The sequence below is a fragment of the Polypterus senegalus genome, chromosome 11 (assembly GCF_016835505.1).
Source record: "Polypterus senegalus isolate Bchr_013 chromosome 11, ASM1683550v1, whole genome shotgun sequence".
Lineage (NCBI taxonomy): Eukaryota > Metazoa > Chordata > Cladistia > Polypteriformes > Polypteridae > Polypterus > Polypterus senegalus.
In genome coordinates this window covers 167,076,278-167,100,064 of record NC_053164.1, presented here as the reverse complement: position 1 = coordinate 167,100,064, position 23,787 = coordinate 167,076,278, and the positions used below count along the sequence as shown (strand labels likewise).

At 39.0% G+C, this 23,787-nt stretch overlaps 1 protein-coding gene across 2 annotated transcripts in view; it reads left to right on the top strand.

Annotated features, from left to right (window-relative positions):
* Positions 1-23,787, top strand: part of LOC120539702 (ninjurin-2-like) — a 165,189-nt gene that overhangs the window by 122,336 nt on the left and 19,066 nt on the right. The window contains exon 1 of one of the 2 annotated variants that reach the window (XM_039770076.1): positions 12,877-12,899. The exons of the other annotated variant lie outside the window; for it this stretch is intronic. The gene's annotated coding sequence lies outside the window, so the exon portion shown is untranslated. Of the gene's footprint in view, positions 1-12,876; positions 12,900-23,787 lie in introns of those variants that run through there. 2 annotated transcript variants of the gene reach the window in all.

Sequence of the window (23,787 nt, the reverse complement as noted above, 5' to 3'; positions counted from 1 at the left end):
AATAAAGATGGAATAGAAGGATGGCTTGATGATAATAAAAACAGCAAACAAAATGACACAGCAACAGGAGCAAACCACCAACAACACAGAAGCACATATGATTGTCATATATGAATTAGATGACTGTCTGAGGCATTTTGAAATTCAACAACCTCATTTTCTTATCCTTATCATCTAAAATACCATTGAGCTTTAATGAGTATTAGCCACATCATTTTCAAGACTCATTCCTGCACTGAAGGTGGCATGGTGGCACAGAGGGTAGCACTGACACTAAATGGATCTTCTGTTCTGAGCATAATGTTTGCACATTCTCTCTGTGTCTGGGTACACTGGCTTTCTCCTAAACCTCCAAACATGTGCTTGATGGTTTGATGTGTAATTCCAAATTGGCCCTGTAGGTAAGCCCTTTGATGGACTGGCACCCTTTCAAGGGCTGCTGCCTGCTTGGATTGGATTTATTGGGTCATGTTCCATTATGATATATTATGTTCTCCACTAAATGCTACAATTTGGCACTTGATCAAATCTTTCATCCCTTTTTTCATTACAGTATTTTAGGGGCATGGGGCCATTTTTAACACCATCAGGAACATGCCAGAAACCAACCCTGGCCAGGTGATCTGTCCATCACTAGCACATAGGCCTACCCTCTATCACACTGGGCCACATTAGAGATGCCTCATCTGACTACATGTACTTGGCATATAGTGATTAACTTGGGGTACCACAGAGAACCCTTGTGAACACATTGTTGAACATGCAATATCAATGAACAATAGATTAGATTAGATAAACTTTGTTAACACCAAGAGGAAATTCATCAGCATACAGCAGCAGAAACATAAAAACAAAGACACACACAGGACAGATAATACAACCAATCGACCAATCAATCGATTTGTAAATAAAATAAATAAATACATATAAATGAATAAATAAATGTATATTTCTCTCTAATATCATAAAAAAAATCCTGGGACGAGATGAGACTTTTTAGCCTTGGACGAGACGTGACTTTTTCAGAGAGATACTTTTATGTCCCATGAGACGAGACTTTGTGCCAAGAGATTTAACCATGCCTGGGGCCAGAAATAAAAGACACAGAGTAGATGACAAAGTCGAACTTCGTAAAGAATTCAAAAATGTTGGCGTGATACACTTGCAGAGCAGGTTGGAGATAACGAAAGGACTAAAATACTAAAGTCTCAAAAAATATTAGCAAAGTGCATTATCACAAATAGCCGTAAATTATAACTCTGTGAAATAATGGAACAGTGAAAAGAGAATGAATATATTAGACTTGTAGATTGTCTAATTCATGTTACCATCAGAGAAAAGTGTTGTTTCTTCCCAATGAAGAGGTGTATCCATGAAAATGTAAAGATTTGTTGTTTGGTTGAAAGTGAAATCCACATCTGGAGCAGCAGAGACGCGTAGCGCAGGCCGGGGGGGTTGATGAGTGAAGCGAGCAGGGGCCAAAGCCCCCTAGTTTCAGATATTTCAAAATGGTATTTCAAAAGAAACTTAGCAAATACCCTGGGAGGCCGGATAGCAGTAGGCAGAAAGGACCACCAGAGGCACTTCTTATCACATTATAGTGGGATGAGCCTGCAGGCTAAAAATACTCCTAGAGACCACCTCTTGAATGACATGGAGGGTATTTTTCATGATGGCATCCAATTTTACCACCATCCTCTTTTCTATAAAGCTTCCAGTGTGTCCAAGGTTCACCCTGTGATGGTGGTATTGACAGGATTAGAAGCAGAAAAGCTAATGATTGAGTACTTACACATTTCGTTTAAACTGTAGTTTTACCGTCTTCTCAATTTGTAAGCATATTTATTTTTTATTTGCTTCTGTCATATTTGGCTTTGCAAGAGAATAAATAATTCTTAAGTTATGTGCAGAGTTGACTCCTCCTGTTTGGTTTCACAAAGGCTGTCTTAGCAGTAGTGTATCGTTTTTTGTGTTCCTTTACATCCACATTCAAGTGCTGTCCACAGGTCAATTTTAGATTGGCCAGTCAACTTTAACGTTGAATTTATAAACAAAGCACAACATCTCTGGAGTAATTTGACCCAAACCCATAAAGAAATTGCAAACTCCACACCAATGGAAAAAAAACATAAAAACTAACCAGGGTCCAAGCGCTTTGAGGTGGCCACTGCACCACACACCCTTCAGGATGCTGATACAGAATGGTGCTAGGGCTGACTAGCCTTGGTATTGATTCCCTTGTTCTAAACTCATCCAGCCTGCTGTACAATATAAAGGAAATATCTGTGTACTATGTTGTCAGTCCTGTGGTGGGCAGGCGCCCTGCCCGGGGTTTCTTTCCTGCCTTGCGCCCTGTGTTGGCTGAGATTGGCTCCAGCAGACCCCTGTGACCCTGTAGTTAGGATGTAGTGGGTTGGATAATGGATGGATGGATGTTGTCAGTCAGCACAATGGTTTCCTCTCTCTTATGTCACTCATGCAGAATGGACGATACAAACAGAGCAGGGTAACATGCATATACTTTGTTTAAAGAATCTGCATTTCAACTACTGAGCAAAATGATAGGATCAGCTATTATCCTCCAAATTTGACACAAGAAGAATTTCTTTTCTTATTACATTAAAGTGAATCCACCAAGGTGACAATCTTTCTTTTTATCAGCTGAATGAAACTTTGGCTGCCAGTTCTGGGACACATGCATTGTGTTTGGCATATTTTGCATGCCGCACAGTGAGAAGGACAATAAAATACATAGCAGGAATTCAATCTGCTGGTGGAAAAAGATAAGTACAATAGTAAAAAATAAATAAATAAGGTGTGAATCCACATTAGAAGTGATGTCCAGCTTCTCCATAACAAATAACATTTCAGATAGTGTTTAGTTGTTTAGAATTACAGAGTAAAAATTCCTCATGTTATTCTTACCTTCTCTCTGACAAAGCCTGTGTAGTGAAGGCCATGTGTGACCCAGCATTGTGTGCCAGCCAGACAGATGTGTGTGTGTGTTTGTGGAGAGCTCTGGGAATACAGAATTAGAGTCACTGGGTGCCATACACATTTTTTTAGAGACAGCTGCAGACTGGAGAAAGATTCAGGGCCTTGGGCCGCATATGTGTTTCATTTGTTGGGAGGTGCAAGTACTTAGCAACCCAGTAACAAGTGTAAGCCTGTGTTGTGCTTGCCTCTTTAAATAAAATAGATATTCTACAAGGGCTGAGTGAAGGTACACAGTCATCCCTCAGGCTGGATTCTAGAATTAGGAACTGACATGCTAATGTAATAACAAAGAACCACAATGTTAGAAATGTGTTTATACAGAACAAGCACTCTGGTTACTCTGCTGCCTCACAGCTAGCTCCTGGTTTAATTCAGGCCAGCCCATCATCTTTGTGTAATGGTGGGTCTTTATGAGTGAGTGTGAATGTGTAACTGAGTGTGCAGGCTGTCGTTAAGCTGAATGATTTTATTTTTAAAATGAGGAATACAGCATATAGGTGATCATGAGGCAATCAAAAACCGAGAACATACCCAGTGTGATAAACCCAAGGCATCAGTGAACCTCAAACCCCAACACAAACACACTTGTACAGTTCTGTGTTCATATAATCAAAGGTTTTTATTTTAAATACCTCCAAATGTAACACAAGCGCAAACATAGGTCTCCCTCTCACAATAGCTCTCCACTCAAGCGTTGCTCCACTACCTCCCAGCTCTGACTCACCTGAATAAGGGATTGCGGTCTCTTTTATTAAAGACCCGGGAGTACTTCCAGTGCCAGGGCGACTGTCCGATGGAAGCATTTCTGGGTCACATGGAAGTCCATAATAGGGAGCTTGTCTCCCTACAGCGCCCTCTCACGGCATCCAGTGACCCCAGCAGGGCTGCTCTGCCAGTCTACATCTCCCGGCATGCCCTGCTGGTTTCCTACTGTACACCGACCTCCAGGAATCCTGCCATCTAGCATGCTGGGGGAATAAAAAACCTCCCTCAATGTCTTCTCTTTTTTAATGGGCTCTCCGTCCACCATTTTCGGTCCTTCCTTCCAGATTTGCTCCCTATCTTGGCCAGGATGCCCGTCCAGCTTATGTGGCATATACAAAAGTTAAAATAGAGTAGTTTATTAACAAAAATAAACATGCAAGGGTAGCTAACAGTGCAGGAGTAACAGAAAATAAACAATAATAACAAACCTACCTGATAGAATAACAGGTTCTTGTCTAAAATCCCTTTCTTCCCACGAATACCTAGAGCCATGTCCTGAAGGCACTTTTTGTCATGAAATGGAGTTTTCTCCAAGACAAAAACAGGTGTGAGGCCTCCAAGAGCTGCTACTCCCGCAGGACAGGATCTTCACTGGTCTGCCTAGTGGAGGCTCACTTTAATTCAGACAGGTCCCAAAATATACCTGTTGGCTTCAGCTGGGGCAGGACAAAAAATAGGGAACTGGCAGAACAACTATTAACATTACCAAAAATATAACAAAAGGCTGACAAGAGGAGAGTTGACTGCAGATACTCGGTTTCTAGAGAATGGGAAAACAAACATTATTAACAAAAATTGCAAAATACAAAGAAAAGCTTGAACGAGGAGAAAGAGGCAAAATGGAGTTTCTGAAAGGCAATCCACAGCAAACAAGTCCTAACAAAAATCTAGAAACTCTAACAAGAAACAGCAATGCTTGCAGAAATCTCTCTCAAGTTAATGATCCCCAACTCCTGAGCCTTCTCAGCCAATTTAAATATCCTGAGGGAGGGACTCAGAAGTGGTGACATCAGGGTGGCCCTGCCTCCTCGGTTTTCACCCCAAAGAACAAGGAACATAACTACATTTATAGTGACAGTACACAGCTGTAGAATCACATATGAAATTAACAAAATTAACATACAGATATGAAAAAAATAAGATAATAAGATCAAAGAAATGTTCCAAGCCCTAAAGTTTTCTTGGAAGCATCTAATACTACAGAGAATGAGAGAGTAGCAAAAGGAAAGAAATCCAACACACAGTTACCAGAAGCTGTGCACTGCAATTTTTTTACAGGAAAAAATGGCAGTGCAGGAATATGATCAGAGGCAGAATGGAACTGTCTTTCATCCAAGGTGTTACATGATACAGGGCAGCCCACCTCTATTCTGGGGTGCTGGTATGGAATTATTACTAGGTCAACAAAAAAAAGAGACATACAACTCCTAGATCAGCTGTCACTTGGTCATTTCAATGCAGTCATGCAGATGCTGAAGGAGCAAGCTGCCATGGCCAAGAGTGTTGTCTTGCAGGGTATGGGTATCTTCAGCTTTATACCCTTGATAGTTAAGGCTATGCTTTTCAATTACTTTTACTACATCAACAACACACTCTGTCTTGGGCATTCCTGGAGGTGAGAGTAGAGATACAGGTTAAGATCTTTGAACTGGAAATGTACAAAGTAATCGAAGCTTGAAGTAGCCTTCTCCACAGCCCCTCCATCTGACTGTCTATCTTTTTCTTTATCCTCTTCAGCTGTTCCTACCTTTGTCATGTACCTGGAATTAAAACTCTCTCTTGTCTCTGGCATGGATCCCGCAGTTGAACTAATCTCATCCCTTACCACAAGGCCAACATCATCTTTAATAAAAAATAAATGTAGTAATTAATAGGACTACTACTACTTTATTTAGTGTGTGCTACTATGTACCATGGCTAATTATTAAATTATGGCAATATAAACACATGATGCCTATATAGCTTAAATATATTATTTCATATCCTTCCATTGATACTTTCTTCCTATTCTGCAGTCATAATAGTGCTTCTCACTGGTCATGCAATTTTCTGTAATATTGAAAACCTTCATGCTATTATCACACCCCTGCACCACAATGCTGTACCTATCTGTTGCTGTTCTTTCTTTACTGCCTGCAGCCTCTCATCAGCAACATTGGACTGACTATATATAGCTGCAAGTTAGAGCAGAACTCTGATGCACAGACAACATTTTTTTCAACATGGGCATTCACATGCAGTAGCCTTGTAGCGGTCCAGTGCTGATAAGATTCACACCAATAAACACTCACTATAAAGTCCATGGAAAACAGCAACAGATGAAATGCAATGATGGAGGTAGATAGTTCAGAAATCAGCACGTGAAGATGAAGACAGATGAATGGGATCAGGACCACTATTTTCTTTACAGGATGGCAACAACCCAAAACAAGAGACGATCCAGGACAAAACAAGAATCCACAGGTATCAGAACGAAAGGTAGACAGACAGGAACTTCAGACACGAAACACAAAATACTACTCTTTTTTGGTATCACTGGCCCCCCTTTTAAATGTCACGCTGGCCTCCTTGTACCCAACAGCCCCTGCACCCTAAGTAGATAACCAATTAAAGCCACTGCCAGGGACTGCTGGGAGTTGAAGTTTTTTGGTTGCTTAATACCTGCATCGCACCATCACTAAATATTTTCCCTTTCTTAACGGGCTACAAATAGCCTAAATACTAAAGCCTAAAGCTACATTCAAAAGCTAAGCAGTGGCACTAAGTTACAGCTACACTTGGCCGCTAAGTTATTTAGTGAGCTGACCTACAGTAACTGTGTTATCACATTAATGTCACCTGTTCCCAATGACCACTCTGCCCCTGAACATAATAATCTTGATTGTTCATTTAGGAGTTCAGAGTTACTGGGATGGAAGCAGAAAAGATATGTGCCATTAGTTACTGTGATTTTCAATAACATTTATCAGCTAGTACATTAGAACAATCCTGACAAAAACAGACCAACAAAGCTTGCTGTTTCTTTATACTTAATTCTTCAAAAATAACATCAAGTCTAGTTTTGAAAGTCCTTGAAGTCCTAATGTCTACTACATTACTTAGTAGCTTATGCCATGTGTCTATGGTTCTCTGTGTAAAGAAAAACTTCCTAATGTTTGTGTCAAATTTACCATTGACATATTTCCGTCTGTGTCCCCGTGTTCTTGATGAACTCATTTTAAAATAACAGTCTCGATCTGCTGTACTGATTCCCTTCATAATTTTAAACACTTCAATCATGTCACCTCTTAATCTTCTTTTGCTTAAACTGAAAAGGCTCAGCTCTTTTAATCTTTCCTCATAATTCAACCCCTGTAGCCCTGGAATCAGCCTAGTCGCTCTTCTCTGGACCTTTTCTAGCGCTGCTATGTCCTTTTTGTAGCATGGAGACCAAAACTGCACACAGTACTCAAGATGAGGCCTCACCAGTGCATTATAAAGGTTGAGCATAACCTCCTTGGACTTGTACTCCACACATCGTGCTATATAACCTATCATTTTGTTAGCCTTCTTAATGGCTTCTAAACAATGTCTGACAGTTGATAGTGTAAAGTCCACCAAGACTCCTAAATCCTTCTCATAAGGTGTACTCTCGATTTTCAGACCATTTTCAGAACATTTTTACTTCCTATGTGTAATACTTTACATTTACTGACATTAAATTTCAGCTGCCGCAAATCTGCCCAATTCTGTATGCTGTCCAATTCCTTCTAATTCAACGAATTGTAGATTATCTGCAAATTCATCTATCTTGGTATCATCTGCAATCTTAACCAGTTTCTTATTTATATTTAAATCCAAATCATTTATTTATATTAAAAATAGCAACGACCTTACCATTGGCCTCTGTGGGATACCACTCTTAGTCATTATACTAATATATGTTAACGTAATATAATACCATAAGCATTCTCTAACTCAGTGTAGGATCATAAGGGCCCTAAAATCTTTCTGGTAGTCTTGGTCACAATATATATATATAATATCTATCTATCCCATCCATTATCCAACCTGCTATATCCTAACTACAGGGTCGCAGGGGTCTTCTGGAGCCAATCCCAGGGCGCAAGGCAGGAAACAAACCCCAGGCAGGGCACACACACACACACACTCACACACCAAGCACACACTAGGGACAATTTAGGATTGCCAATCCACCTAACCTGCATGTCTTTGGACTGTGGGAGGAAACCCACGCAGACACAGGGAGAACATGCAAACTCCATGCAGGGAAGCGAACCCAGGTTTCCTAACTGCAAGGCAGCAGCACTACCCACTGTGCCACCGTGCCGCCCTATATATAATATATAACAACCAATTATAACATTTAGGGGCTTCAATTGTTATGTCTGCAATGACATGATCTCATCATTTAACCACACCATTAGTTTTGTCTGCTCTCATACACAGTATTCTATTAGTATTTCTGCACTTCATTTTCTGAGATATTTATGAGTTTGTTCAGTGAAGAATGTCTTTATGTCTGTGAGCAAGATGCTTGTTGGCATGTTGTTTTTCTGCCCACTTAATTCCTGCCAAATTCAATAAAACAATTACTGATGATTCGGACAAAACGTTCTTTCTGTAGGCTGCGATAAACGTGTTCATTCATTCATTTTGAGACAATGGTTAATATTTTTCAGCTGAAAAACAGTTCTACAGAAATCCAAGTTTGTTTTATTCTTCAGAGAAGTTTAAATGATAAGCAAATGAACACAAATATGGAGATATGTAGCCATCTTAGTACTTTGTAGTTTAAGTCTATACAATTCCACACACATAATGTAGTTCACATATCTTAAACATATAGTACTCAAGGAAGAAATACATATTTACTAACTTACTCTATTATCCCACATGGAGAAGATTCAGCAGACTTGAAAACCTCAGTATCAGTCGGCATACTAATCACAAGCATGTCTCTCTTACTTCATATTTAGAAAACCTTTTACAAAAACAGCCAAAATGTACTTACTATAAGATATAATGCATTGGATAAATTGGAAAAGATAGGATAAACCATCTTTCAACATCTAATTAATGTTCATTTTGCTGACCTGATTTCAGGCTTCTACATTACAAGCAAAATCTCTAAATGAGACAGAGCTTAAACATTAATTAAAGCAGACACAAGTGCACTGAAATACATAGCACATAATCAAAGAAGTTATTGAAGTGTTGGTTTTTATTGCTTTTTATTGTACTTTTTTGGCATGGCTTTAGAGTTCAAATGGTTCCATCTAACTTCCATATTCTTTGATATATGTTAGCACACTAGCTAAACTACCCAGAGTTACATGGACATATTTGTACAATGGGTTGAGGCAAGAATGCAAAAGATTACGTGTCTTTTAAATGATGACTTAGTTGTTACTGCTACCTGTCTCATCCGTCATCCACACTGCCTCTCTATCAATGTCTCAGCTCTCGTGAGTCGAGAATTTGTTCTTTTTGGGTGTGATTTGGATTCCAGAATTGCAGTAACTATACTGTTATAGAGGACTTTACAGTGGAGAAGTCCAGGAACGTAAAACTGTAAATAGAAGAGCTGTCATTCTCATGTCAGTTCTTCAATTTTATTAAATGTCAGTTTGGAAAGCTCTGCAACTATTATGTTATGTTTGAATGACATAGCATATCATGTAAAGTACATAGGAAGGCTGCTCACATTATGAAAGGGATGGAGGAAAGCCCACGGGAGCGCCATTAGTCAAAACTGTTGGAGAGCCAAAAGGGTCAGGCCTCTCAGGAATCAGAACTGCATAGCAGTACTCAGGTCCCAATTTGAGATGGCCCATCTGGGTAGGTGCATGGAATGTCTTGTCTCTCTGGCATGATGATCATCTTCCTCTGCTGTTGGCGGAGCTGCGTAAACTCCGCATTTCAGTGGCGACACTCTCTGAGGTGCGCAGACCTATAACTGGCCAGATCTCTGTAGGTGTGTACACCTTCTATTGGTCTGTCACTCTGATGGCTGTCATACTCGGGGAGTAGCTGTTGCTGTAGTGGATTGTCTACTTCCGATGTCACTTCCCCTCAATCCCCTCAAGGTTGCTGGATATCATGGCTGGCCTGTACGCTGGTATAGAGAATACTGTGCAGATTGGAGGCATTTTTCCCACTTGATTCCGGGGTTCATCAGGGGTGAGTTCTTGCTCCTACTCTGTTCAGTACTTGCATGTACTGGGTGTTGGGCAAGGTCACAGGGTCCAGCGGTTGTGGGGCATCTGTTGGCAAAGAAAGATTCACTGATCTTGACCTTCCTGATGATGCTGTGATCTTTGCAGAGTCAATGGGGGCTCTGATTAGGGCTCTCGAGAGACTGAGTGAGGAGTCTGAGTGTCTGGGCTTGTGAGTGTCCTAGATAAAAACCAAGATCCAGGCTTTTAATAACCTCTTGGGCACAGCCATCGGCAGTGTGTCTCTCTACGGAGTGTCAGCCTTGTTGAGAGGTTTACTTACCTCGTCAGCAACATTCATGTCTCTGGTGATTCTTCCTATGAAGTTGGTAGATGTATTGGGAGAGCATGGGGGGTCATGAGGTCACTGGAAAAGGGTGTGCGGCACTCCCAATATCTATGCAAATGGATGAAGGTCCAAGTCTTTAGAGTCCTGGTGCTTTGTGTCTTTTTTATATGTTTGTGATACAACGACACTATCCATTGACCTGAGATGAAGACTGAACTCCTTTGGTACTGTGTCTCTTCGGAGTATCTTTGGGTGCCGCTGGTTTGACTTTGTGTCGAATAAGCGGTTGCTCATGGAGTTCTGAATGAGGCAAATTACCTGCCATGTGGCGCAGCTCACAGGATCCTCATTTTGAGGATCCGAGTAGCTGAACCAGGCAAAGATGCCCACGTATCATGTTATCTCCAGAAGGTTGGAACTGGATCACGTGTCTGACCTGACCTTACCTACAGTACATAGTTCCATAGATAATATGTACTTTACTTTTGTATTCATATATTTGCTTCAAAGAACTTCTCTAATATATTATTATTATTATTATTATTATTATGTTTAATTTTTGTTTCTTCTCACTTTTGACTGTAAGTCCAGATCTCAACAAAAGATCAAAGTGATTTACCTAAGCACCTTATGAAGGATGTGTGCTGTGCCCATAAGTGAGATCTTCTGCACTTTATTAGCTGATCAGTGGCCCAGGAGCATATTAAGGTTCCGATCAAATCCTTTCTTCAAACTACCGAATGCTCCTATTTAGACCTCCTCTTCAAGTATGAAGGATCTTTAATTGTCATTCCAGCATCCATATGCAGGAATGAAAGTCAGTACTGACAGTGTAACAGTCATGTCATATTTTTCTGACAGTCATGTCATGTTATTCTCAAAGCTGCTGAATCGAATTCAGGGTGGTCACAGGGGCCCAGAACATATTCTGGTAGCACTGGGCACAATTCAAAGCATCAGTGTATCACAGGGCCCACTAACACACCCCTATTCATATTGGGGCCAATTTGGAATTACCAGCCAAAGTGACTGCACATCTTTGGGGATATGGGAGAAAAAATAGGATACTCCAAGGAAACACCCCCCAGACATTGAGAATGTGCAATCTCTACGCAGAGAACAACTGGGAGCAGATTTCAAACTTAGCATCCAAGAAACAGTAGCACTAGCCACTGCGTTACTATGCCACCCTAATTTGATAGGACTGATGTAAATTAATCGCAAAATGGCTTTCCTTATTCAAGACACCCTTGGTTGTATGGCAGGACAGACAATTGTCTCGTCTGTCTTGCTTCCCTGCCAATCCTAACTATATTAAATATATTTGAGTCACTTCCATGACTATGCATCAATTAGCCTCCGTGTACCCACTATGTTCAGCACACCATTGCACTGGTCAATCCTACAAATCTATGACTCATGAGGTACTTAAGCTGAACCTCTTGGGAATTCTGCCCTACAGTCCAAGTAAGCAATTTATTTATAGAGCAAATAGATTTATAGGGTCATTACTATGACAAGAACAGATTACATTGAGATTCTCACTTGCATGTACTAATCAACATGTAACATGTTGCCACTTTCTGCCACCATTTCAAGTGAGTACTTCTACCTTACCTGAATGTTCTCGGAACACAGCTGACAAAATGAACTACGGTTATGTACAAATGGAGTATAAGTACACTGTACAATTAAATTGTCTCTTAATGTGCATTATATATGGGAGCTTTCTGTGTCTAAATCAGTGTTTTCCATTTCTACTTCTAGCACATGATTATGGTCTCGGAGGTAGACATGATGAACAGATAAAATGTTTATGTGCACAGAGCAGAGACATAAACTTCCAGTCCGCTAAGTACTACAGATACATTCTCAGTCACACCTTTAGTATTTTATCAATGACAGTCATGCACAGGATTGGGAACAAGGTTGGCCTTTTGAGCTTCAATGGCTTCAGAGAATATATAGCACAGTATAACTGCACTTTTTATGAAGTACACTGGAGTTCATGATAATAACAATTCTCCAGAATGACAAAATGCATTTAAATGCCTGATGTCTGCTTAAACAAATGTTTTTATTTAGTTTAAATGCAAAACGTTCCATGTGGCACATAGCCAATGCAGCTCATCACGAAGAACATACGGGTTTGTGACAACATTTGTGTTATGGTGGTAATTTTCATTGGCAGGTGTTAAGTAGCTTGCCACAGCAGAGCACACAGTGGAAGAGGGGAATAAAGTCTATGCACTGTAATTATTAAAAACTGCTTTGTGCTGATGTCACATTACATGACTCCTAGTTGAAGGGGATGTCAGCTTTGACTGATCTTGTTGCTGTCATGTTTCTGCCAGTATGTCTCCCCTGGCCCAAGATAAAAGTGTCATTTCTTGTTGATTGTTCTTTATTTAATGCAACATATTTGTGTTAATGTTTATTTCATTTATTATGTACATCTTTATAATTGTATGTTATAAAAGGGGTAGGGCCTTGTGCTTTGTGGGTGGTCCCACAAGGGGTGGAGCCATCTGCCCATCAACACCAGGAACGGCCCTCCACCCTATTTAAGAGAGGCCCTCCCCATGATTCCTCACGGCTCGTTGAATGCACTGGAGTTGGACTGTGTTTTGGTGAGTTACTATGCTTTGTGTTTTCCAGATTTTCGACCATATGCTCTGATTTTGACTTTGCCTTTTGGATTCTGTGTTGGTACTGTGCTTTGTGGTTTTCTGTTTCGACCAGCGCCTTTGAATTCCGTATTGGGACTTTGTTTGCTGTGTTTGCCTTGCCTCTTCAGGCATCTCCTTGTTCGGCGCTTTGTCCCTGCAAAGCCATTATTGTGAAAATAAAAATTTTATTTTATCAAGCTTTGTCTTAGCTCTTTGGGTTTCTACATGGGGTATTTTGACAGTGTTTTCCCTCTCTTTGGAAGTGTTTTTGGCAAATGTGCTTTTGAACCCAAGCAATTTCATGACTGTTGCCAGAGCATGTCAGTTTACATGGCTGGAAATCACTGGGCATGTCAAATTACATGACTGCTCACACTACATGGGTTGCAAGGGTTGCTCTGCAAAACTGTGAATTCAAAAATAAGCCATGAAACCCTCAGCCCACCCTTGTTCTCCATCCTGGGCTCATGTGGCTGATATGTGTTCCCCAATCTGAAGGACTACCCACTTGTATTACCTACTATTCCAATGCTAACAACATGAAATCAACTACAAAAGACTAGTTGCCCAAGGAAGATAAAGTATTTTATTTTAGTGGCACAGAAAGGTTTAACTAAAATTAATGAAATGGAGTTCATAGGAAATATTTGAAATATAAAACTTGCTTAGTTTTACTAGTAGCAGCAGTATCGTCAGAATACATTGAAATTCTTACTTGCATGACCAACCATGCCACTTTCATTTTACTAAATAGTGAACACAAATTAGCTCATGTGAAGTTCCTTCCTCATGTTTAGTTGTGCTCCCATTTCCTACATTATGAGGAAAAAAACTTTTGCAGAAATCTCCAATATAGTTTGCCATAACAAGCAAAGTGATTTTACTGATGTTTCTCTAAAAGAACAGGCTCAATACCATTTGGTAAACTCTGCATATACAGTATACAAGCATTTATATAATTTTTTAAGGAAATTGCACAAATTCTTTTTTTTTTTTTTTTTTTATTAATTTTATTACAATCCATACAAATCAATCAAGTTTTTACAAAAAAAAAATGAGTTAAGAACAGATCGATCCCCACCCTGAGAGAGAGAGCAAACCAAGCGTGTAAAATTTAAGGCTTGTAAACATACCTAAATTAATAAATTCTCTGTGCTTTATAAACTTATTTTAAAATATTACTGATTAGATCCTGCCATGTTTTGAAAAAGTCTGTACAGATCCTCTAACTGAGTATTTGATTTTTCCAATTTCAAATAATATAACACATCGTTTCCCACTGACTTAAAGAGGAGAGTTTGGGTTCTTCCAGTTTATCAGAATGAGTCTGCGTGCCAACAGTGTGGTGAATGCAATCACAATTTGTTTGTCTTTCTCCACTTTAAGCCCCTCTGGAAGAACCCCAAACACAGCTGTTAATGGGTTAGGAGGGATTGTGAGTCCAAGGCTGTCTGAGAGGTAATTAAAATTTTTGTCCAGAATAATGTTAATTTGGTGCAGGCCCAGAACATGTGACCCAGTGAGGCTGGGGCTTGGTTGCAACGTTCGCAGGTTGGATCATGCCCTGGAAACATTTTGGAGAGTTTTAGTCGAGACAGATGTGCTCGATATATAATTTTGAGTTGTATAATTGTATGCTTTATGCATATGGAGCTTGAGTGAATTCTCTGCATTGCTACTTTCCACTCCTTTTCTGATATATTAATTGAGAGATCTTTTCCCAGTGTCCTCTTGGATCTTTGAAAGGAAGGGATTGTAAAATGATTTTATATATTGTAGAGATGGAGTCTAATCCTTGAGATTGAGCAATATTTTTCCAGCATGGATGAGGGTGCAAGATGAGGAAAATCTGGAAGGTTCTGTTTAACAAAGTTCCTGATTTGAAGATAGTGAAAGAAATGTGTAGCTGGAATGTTAAATTTGGAATGTAATTGTTTATAGGATGCAAAGGCGTTGTCTATATAAAGATCTCTAAGCAAGTTAATTCCAAATTTTTCCAGATATTAAAACTGCATATGTTTGTGAAGGTTGAAAGAGGTGGTTCTCTTGCAGAGGTGCCACAGATAGAAGCTTCTCCGTCTTAAAATGCTTTCTACATTGGTTCCAGATTCTAAGTGAGTGGAGCACAATTGGGTTATTAGTGTATTGCCGATAACGTGTGTTTATTGGAGCACAGAGCAAGGAATACAAAGAAGTACTGTAGGATTTTCCTTCTATTGCGGTCCATGCCTGTGTATGTTCTTCTATTTGTGTCCAGGTTCTTATCAACTGTATATTTGCTGCCCAGTAATAAAACTGGAAGTTAGGTAGAGCCATGCCGCCTTCTGCCTTTTGTCTTTGTAGGGTCGCTCTTTTGATGCGTGGATGTTTTGAATTCCAAATAAATGAGGTTATTGTTGAATCTAATTGCTTAAAGAATGATTTATTAATGTATATTGGATGTTTTGAAATAAAAAGGAGCTTAGGAAGAATATTCATCTTAACAGTGTTAATTCTTCCAGCTAGTGTGAGATGAAGGGTTGACCATCTATGCAAGTCTTGTTTAATTTTTTCCATGCAGACGCAAATTTTGTTGATAAAGAGCTTTATGTTTACTTGTGATGTTTACCCCTAGGTATTTAAACTGTTCTGCAATGATAAAAGGTAGGGTGTCTAATCTAATATTATATGCTTGAGAATTCACTGGAAAGAGTACACTTTTATTCAGATTAATTCTGAGACCAGAGATCTTTTGAAATTCTGTGAGTGCTGCTAAGACTGCAGGCACAGAATTTTCTGGGTCGATATATACAGTACCATATCATCTGCATATAATGAGATTTTCTGTTCCAGTCCTTCTCTGCTAATCCCCTTTATCTGATCAGTATTTCGACAATGTATTGCCAGTGGTTCAATGGCAATTGCAAACAGCAGCGGTGACAAAGGGCATCCTTGTCTTGTGCCACGTTCTAGTTTAAAGTAGTCTGAGCAAATGTTATTGATGCAAACTGAAGCTTCTGGGTTAGTATACAGTAATTTAATCCATGCACAAATGTTGGGCCAAACCCAAACTTCTCCAATGTAGTAAAAGGTATTTCCATTCAATCATGTCGAATGCTTTTCTGCATCCAATGATAATAATATTTCTGGGGTGTTTGATTTAGTTGGTGAGTATATTACATTAAACAGGCGTCAAGATTTGAAGATAAGTGTCGGCCCCTAATAAATCCTGTTTGGTCTTGTGATATTTCTAAGGGGAGCACTTTCTCCATCCTTCTAGCTATGATTTTAGAGAGTATTTTAACGTCGTTATTCAGAAGTGAAATTGGTCTGTATGATGCACATTGTAATAAGTCCTTATTTTGTTTTGGAAAACAGTGATTAGTGCTTGGCGAAAGGTTTGTGGAAGAGATTGGTTATCTCTGGCTTCTGTAAATGTTGCTAATAGGAGGGAGCTAGCTGAGCGGAGAATTTCTTGTAAAACTCTGCAGGGTAGCCATCAGGGCCTGCTGCTTTCCACCTTGGAGTGACTTTATAGCATCTAGTAATTCTGATAATGCAGAGGTTTATCAAGTTCCTCCACACTAAAAGCGTCTATTTGTGGTATCTGTAATGTATCCAGAAATGCATTAGATTGTGTATTGTCTTCTTTAAACTCAGTAGTATATAGGGATTTATAGTAGTCTCTGAAAGTGTGCATTATATTTTTGTGTTCGATGATTTTATCTCCGTTGGTTGTGATTACGAGATTGCGTTGCACTTCTTGCTTGTGAATTTGTTGCTAAAAGCTTATTAGCTTTCTCTCCATGTTCATAATAATGATGTCTGGATTTGTAAATTAGTTGTTCAGTTTCTTTAGTTGTCAAGAGGTTTAATTCTGAATGTAGAGCCTGCCTCCTCTTATGTAGAGTCTCGCTTGGTAGTCTGGCATGTTCTTCATCTATTTTAGTAATTTGCTTTTTATCTCTGCTACTTTCTTGGCTTCGGATTTATTTCTGTGGGAAAGATATGAGATAATCTGTCCTCTTAAGAAGGCCTTAAGAGTTTCCCAGAGTATTCCTGCAGAGATCTCAGGGGATGTATTTGTCTCTAGAAAGAATTTGATTTGTTTGGATATAAATTCAGTACAATTCTCGTCAGCTAATAGAAGGGTTGAGCGCCATCTGCGGGTGAGTGTATGGGGCTTAGTAATTTCAGCTCCAAGATCATAGGTGCATGGTCAGAAATAACAATAGCATCGTATTTACAAGATTTAATCTTAGGCAAGAAGTTATTGTCTATAAAGAAGTAATCAATCCTTGAGTAGCAATGATGTACTGGTGAGTAGAAAGAATATGTTCTTGAATTTGGGTTTAAAACCTCCAGGGATCTGATAAGTTGTGATCAGTTATAAACTTTGTAATTATCTTTGCGGTGTTAGTTGCGTTCCCCTGTGGAGGAAGTCTTATCTAAAAGTGGATTTAGAACACAATTAAAGTCCCCAGCCATTATAACTTTATGAGTGTTCAGATTGGGAATGGATGCAAATAAATTTTGTATAAATTCCTTATCATCAACATTAGGTGCATAAACATTTATCAAAATCATTTTACAGTTAGATAAGTCTCCCATGACCATTACATATCTCCCTTCAGGATCCAATACTACATCTGATGCTATGAGAATTCCCACCCTCTAGTTTTCTTTGTAAAACTAGAATGGAACATTTGGCCAGTCCAGTCTTTTGCAGCGGAACTGATCCTTGCTTAGTAAGTGGGTTTCCTGTAAAAATACTATTTTAGCATTTAGACCTGTTAGGTGAGAGTACTTTCTTTCTCTTTAATTCGTGATTCAGGCCTTTAACATTCCAGCTTACGAAGTTAACTGTCCCATCATGGAGACACTGATTCTGAGTTTTTGATGTCATTTTATAGTCTTAACTGGAAGTGAGACAGTTTAGGTCTTAATTTCCTATTTCCCCAGAGTTGTTGCCATGCAGCTTATTATTACATTGGTAGTTATAATTATAAAGATTAACAGGATAGATTAGGTATAGATCTAGCCTGCTCTCTTTCTCTCCCCCCCTTAACAACCCCCACCCTCCCTTTTTGCCACCCCACGTGAGGTTAGAACCCACTTCACGCAGTCCCGGTCCTCTGACATACCCAGAGACAGAGCACGTCCAAAGCAAAACAAGCCCCATGCAGGCGTTTTAGGGTTAAAAGATAGAGATATCTATTACCAATATAGTCAAAAAAAAAAAATAGTGCACTTAAAATATATATAGTCTTCAGCAATCTTAGTGCATTAAGATAATACACCCAGATAATAAACCTGGGAGATGGTGTTAAAAATTTGTCCAGAATAAGCATAATAAATCTTAATGCAATCTCCAATGTAGTTTACAATAACAAGCAAAGTGATTTTACTGATGTTTCTCTAAAAGAACAGGCTCAATACCATTTGGTAAACTCTACATATATACAAGCATTTATATATTTGTTAAGGAAATGACACAAATTCTAGGCAAGGCATTTGAATATTTCATAGCTGTTAGGTGGAGTCTTATGTTCCTAAAAATGTTTGTTATCTAGTATATAGCATAGACATAGTAAACAAAGTTTGAAGGTCATAAATAAAAAAAAAAACTCCCAGGGAAAATAAATCCCTAGGGCTCTAAAAAAAAAATTTAGACAAACTAATCACTCAGCCCTGCAATAAGCCATTCTGCTGTGTCATTTTGTGAAGGCAAGCTCCCATGATTTTCGTGAAAAATAAAAAAATAGAAAACTTTATCTGTCTTTAATGTTGATATTCTCTACAAGGACCCATTCCAAAGCCAGGAGGAATAACTTGGTGTAGGCAGCAGGGTCACCAAGTAACTCTGTGGGACTCAGAGAGGAGAAAGATAATGTCTAAGCTTTGAAATGTCTATCACTTTCAAATGCTTGTCATGATTGATAATCATATTATAAACTCAATACCATCTAAGGCCAATCACTAACTCAGTGCACTGTTCCTCATATGTACAGTGTGACAGATAGATCTAATAGAAGTGTGTTATGCTGAAATATGGTTATACTTGATTTAAATGCTGAGGCGAAATGGGAATCCTGTTTTGTGCTGTAAGCAGTGTATAAACGCGAAGCAGTAAGTCTTCATTTCCCAAGGATGTCAATTCATTTCCATCTTACTGTGTGATTCTGAGCATTTACTTATCTGCCTCTGCTCAAAATGTAAAAATATATATTTGAACAGTTCTACTGTATTCTGAAATTGTAGGTCACCTTGAGTAAAAGTATCAGCCATATATAAATAAATATATCGTGGTCTTTCTGGGCATTACACTGTACCCAGATAAATATCGGGGCACCAAGAGGGGCTCCAGGTCAAACAACAAAACAGAAATAAACTCAAACACCTCCTGATAGCTGTTTAGCAGTCTCAAAACAACTTCTGGGTCTGGATTGGATCTCTGACTCTGTCAAGCATCATTCCACAATGAAAATCCACCTTCTGTGAGCGCCACGAATATATACAGTAGTTCTATGACAGGACGGAGTCAGTTGCCCTCATTTGAAATCTTCTGTGTGCTGTGAGAACAGAAAGAGACAATACCATTAATGACAGGGTCTCCTTTCCTCGTGTGGTGGTATTGCTTAGCAAGGATGGGCCAGAAGGGTAATCCTCAGATGGAGAATCATCCTGCTGCAGAGCCATATGTCACCACAGTTTGAATATGTCATCACAATGGTATGCAGTACTTCTGCCACACCAGGAAGTGCTGCTGGACCAGGAAGCAGGTACACCCGGAGTGCTTCTAGGTGCCCATGGTGTACTTCTGCCACACCAGGATGTGCTGCAGGAAGGTCATCAGGGAGCACCTGGAACACATCCAGGTGCATTATAAAAGGGGCTGCCTCACTCCATTCAGAGATCCAGAGTCGGGTAGAAGAGGACAGAGCTTGCGAGGAGTGGAATAGAGGTGGCAATAGAGAGAAGAAGAGAAAGGACTGTGAGTTATATTTGTGGTGATTTGTGCACGGTGTGTGAAGTGCAATGTAAAGAAGAGAACTGAAAATGAAAAGCATGAACTTGTGTAAGTTTGCCTCTTGTGTCTGTCTGTGCCAGGTTAAGCTCTGGTATAGCGCCATCTACTGTCACTATATATATATATATATATATATATATATATATATATATATATATATATATATATATATATATATATATATATATATATATATATATATATATATACATACATTATAATACTATTCCAGCACCTAATGCCTTTACATTTCATTTATTTGTCATAATTTAACAATATCTGAATATAATGATACGGTCACTGTTGATCCAACTAATTACTTAAGAAGGTATAACTGAATGATGTGGCCGAATGTGTCAAAATCTGCACTTAAAAGAAAATGCATTTGTTGCATGAGTAGAGACAATAATATGAGATTAGGTTAGATTAGATTTACAGAAGCTCCCAAAAATAAACAACTAAATAAACATAACAACCACCCCCAAACACACGTAAAAACATGTCTTAGATAACTGCTTCAATTTCCTCAACTCTGTGAGACGATCCAAGCTAATATCCTTAAAGAGACTTTTTTGGGGGACATGCACCCAGACTATTCGACTTTAGCAGCATAGACAGGTAAGTGCTCTGTCCATGCTTTCTCTTCCATGTCCTGCACCGGCTCCTTTCATGATGCAGAGTTAATCCCAATATGCGATGTGAAATTTCTTTTCTCCAGCATCTATTGTCCTTATAATCTGCATTTTAGTTTCTAAAGATCTTGTTTTACATTTTTATAACATACTGGGCAAATTAAATGAATTACTTTGTAATAAACATTAATATAACTGCTTGTACACATGAAATAACTAAGCACTCATTTATAGTAACCTTGTGTTTTATAGTACAAAAAAATCAATGATAGACAATGACAATTATATACTGTACATGCTAAAGGAAGTTTCACACTAACAGAACTCTAGTAGACTGGTACTTGAATTGGTGCAAGGCGCCAAAATCAAATCACCAATCAGGATGAACCACACATCATTCTAATTAATGTCCATAAAGTCCATAAACAAAGACATTGCCTTTAAGACACTAATACACATCTCTTGTTTCCTTTGGCAGGCACAGATTTGCAGGTTTTATGATAGAACATGTTTTATGTTTAAATGTGTTTGCAAGTTTTCTATTAATTTTTAGCAAACCAGTAAAAGTTGTTTTTTTTTTTTCAAAATCCATTCCACAAGAGGAATTTCATCTAAAATACCAGATCAATCAGTTTATTGCCTGTTCCTTTATATTGTTATATATTGTGCCCCAATATTGTTTTGAAACAAGGTGCATCTAAATCTGGGTACTTTTGTTTTCCTCCCAAACTTTACAGCTGTATTAGCGTAAGTGGCAATTCTAGATAGGCTCCTCGCAACTATGGGGGGTGGTAGTAGTAGTAGCAGTAGTAATACTGTATTGTGCTAGTGGGGTCTGTGATGGACTGACATGTTTTCCAGGGTTGGCTCCTGCCTTGCTTCTATAGACTCCTACTCTCTGCAACACTGAATTAGAATAAGTGGATTGGTGAGTTTTATGTCGTGTTATGCCAATTTACGTTGTACTTTACCTAAGGGGTGACAGGTATCAACTTGGTGCAATGAGTGTGTTTGAATCTCAGCCTGGGAATTTTTTTTCTTTTAATTCAATTTCATGTATTTTTGTATATCGCTTTTCACTGAGTGCATAAACAGAGCTCTGTGGCAAGTTCTCAGATAAAATGCAAGTATAAATTTAATACATTTCTAAATATAGAATCAGAACACATAAAGACACGGACTTATTTAAACACCTAGGAAAGAAAGTTGTTTGAAAGTGATTAACATAAATGGAACCCAGCAATATTTTTCCATTTATTAATTGTTGACCTTAGGCCAGTTGACATCACAGGAGAGGAGAACAAAAACTCCAGTCAGTAGTGTCCCGGAAAAAGTATATCTTGCCAACCAACCCCACCTGGATATTCTATAGCAGAGACTGTGCTGTGCCATCTAGTCTGAAGAGAGAATCTTGCCATTTGATGGTTCCAGGGCTCTCAGTATCTCAGATTACTTTTCCATGGGCAGGGAAACAGGTTGGCAGAAAAGCAATGGCACCACATCAACATACAGAGAGGAGAAACAGAACACAGGAAGATTAGTAACTGCACAGTTATTGTATTATTTACAATTTTGTACAAATGACTAACAAACAGATGCAGCATGTATAACTAAGCAGCAGCTCTAGGCAGGGTATACTGGACTAAAGTAGGTCTGTGTGCTCCAGCTTCCTTAGCACTGTTAAGTTCACACAAGTAATGCTTATTTTATTATTTATTTATTTCTGTATCAATTATTTTGGTGATGCCATTTTTTTGCCATATTTGTACAGGTAGTGACCATGACTATCATGTGGCATGTTTAATTTTCCCACGAGTTCCATTTATTTTGTTAGCCTTTCATGGGCACCTCCAGTTTGCGTATCTGGCTGCTATGATGTTATGAGGTGCCTATAGAAAAGGTCATGTTATGTAAACTTCTAGGGAAGTTTATGTAATGTTCAAACATTAATGCATTAGAAATTATATCCATCCATCCATTATCCAACCCGCTATATCCTAACTACAGGGTCACAGGGCACAAAGCAGGAAAACAAACCCCGGGCAGGGTGCCAGCCCACCGCAGAATATAAATTATATCTTTGAAAAAATGTTTTTGAACACTCTTCTTATTAAGAAATATCTGTTTTTTGAATTTTACATGACTATCAATGCCATTTCTAAATTTCTCTTAACCTATGCCATGCCTGCTTTCTGAATAACTCTCAAATTAAACCAAAGTTGTCCATCTGGACACACTAAACATGTGTGTGCGTGTGCATGTTCATGTGTGTGTGTGTGCGTATTATAAGTAAGTCCTGAAACAGTATGACACTTCAAGATTTAGTTCCTGCCTTGTGCTTCAGACTTCAGTAACCTGTGCCTTTAAACTGAATTAGGCAGGCACAATAATTAATTAAATTGTGCATCCTTTTAAATTTATTATTTGTAAGATATTAGTGTCATTTACTAATTTAGAATATCTTCCAACTTTGAAGTATTGCTGACTCACAAATTAATCAGGCAAGGGCAGGAACAGTTAAAAAGTAATCAATTTACAATTAGAAATGGCTTTATTAATAGATATGAATTCTTTTTAAATTGTGATAGGAAGGCCACTCATGACTGTCTAAACACCCAGAAACAGAGTAAGTAACAGTAAGTGAGCTGAAAATATTCAATGAACATCAGAAACAGGTAAAACAATAGAATGTGCTGCCCTTCAGGACCTACTCCTGTCTATTAGGCAAAATGGCTTGTCCACCACAGTACCACACCAAACACTCTCTTTCTCATCTTCTGTCTGTTTCTCACTCTGACTCTAGTTGAGTGTTTGACCTTCTCTCCTCCTTTTACACCTCTTCATTTGCCCTGAGTCTTTACTTGGCCAGTATCAGAATTTGCTGTGTGATGTTAGTCAGATGGCAGTCACGCACTGGGAGAAACAAGGGGAAATGAAACAAGCGAGCTGGGCAGAAGCAATTGACTGAGCAAAGTGCCAGCCTTCGACATTTATTCCCTATGTCCCTTCCATCAGGTGACTACCATTTGATTAATGCTGAATAGCAGCAGACGCTGACTAGAGAGGCTAAGGGCAACTTTGAGACAAAAGGAGAGGCTAGGCTAGGGACAGAGCCAGGTCTCTCAAGGCTGCTGACTGGTTGCCTGCACTATCTGACGGATGGTACGTCCCCATATACTCTCTTTAGGACTGCGTGCCCTTAAGCAGC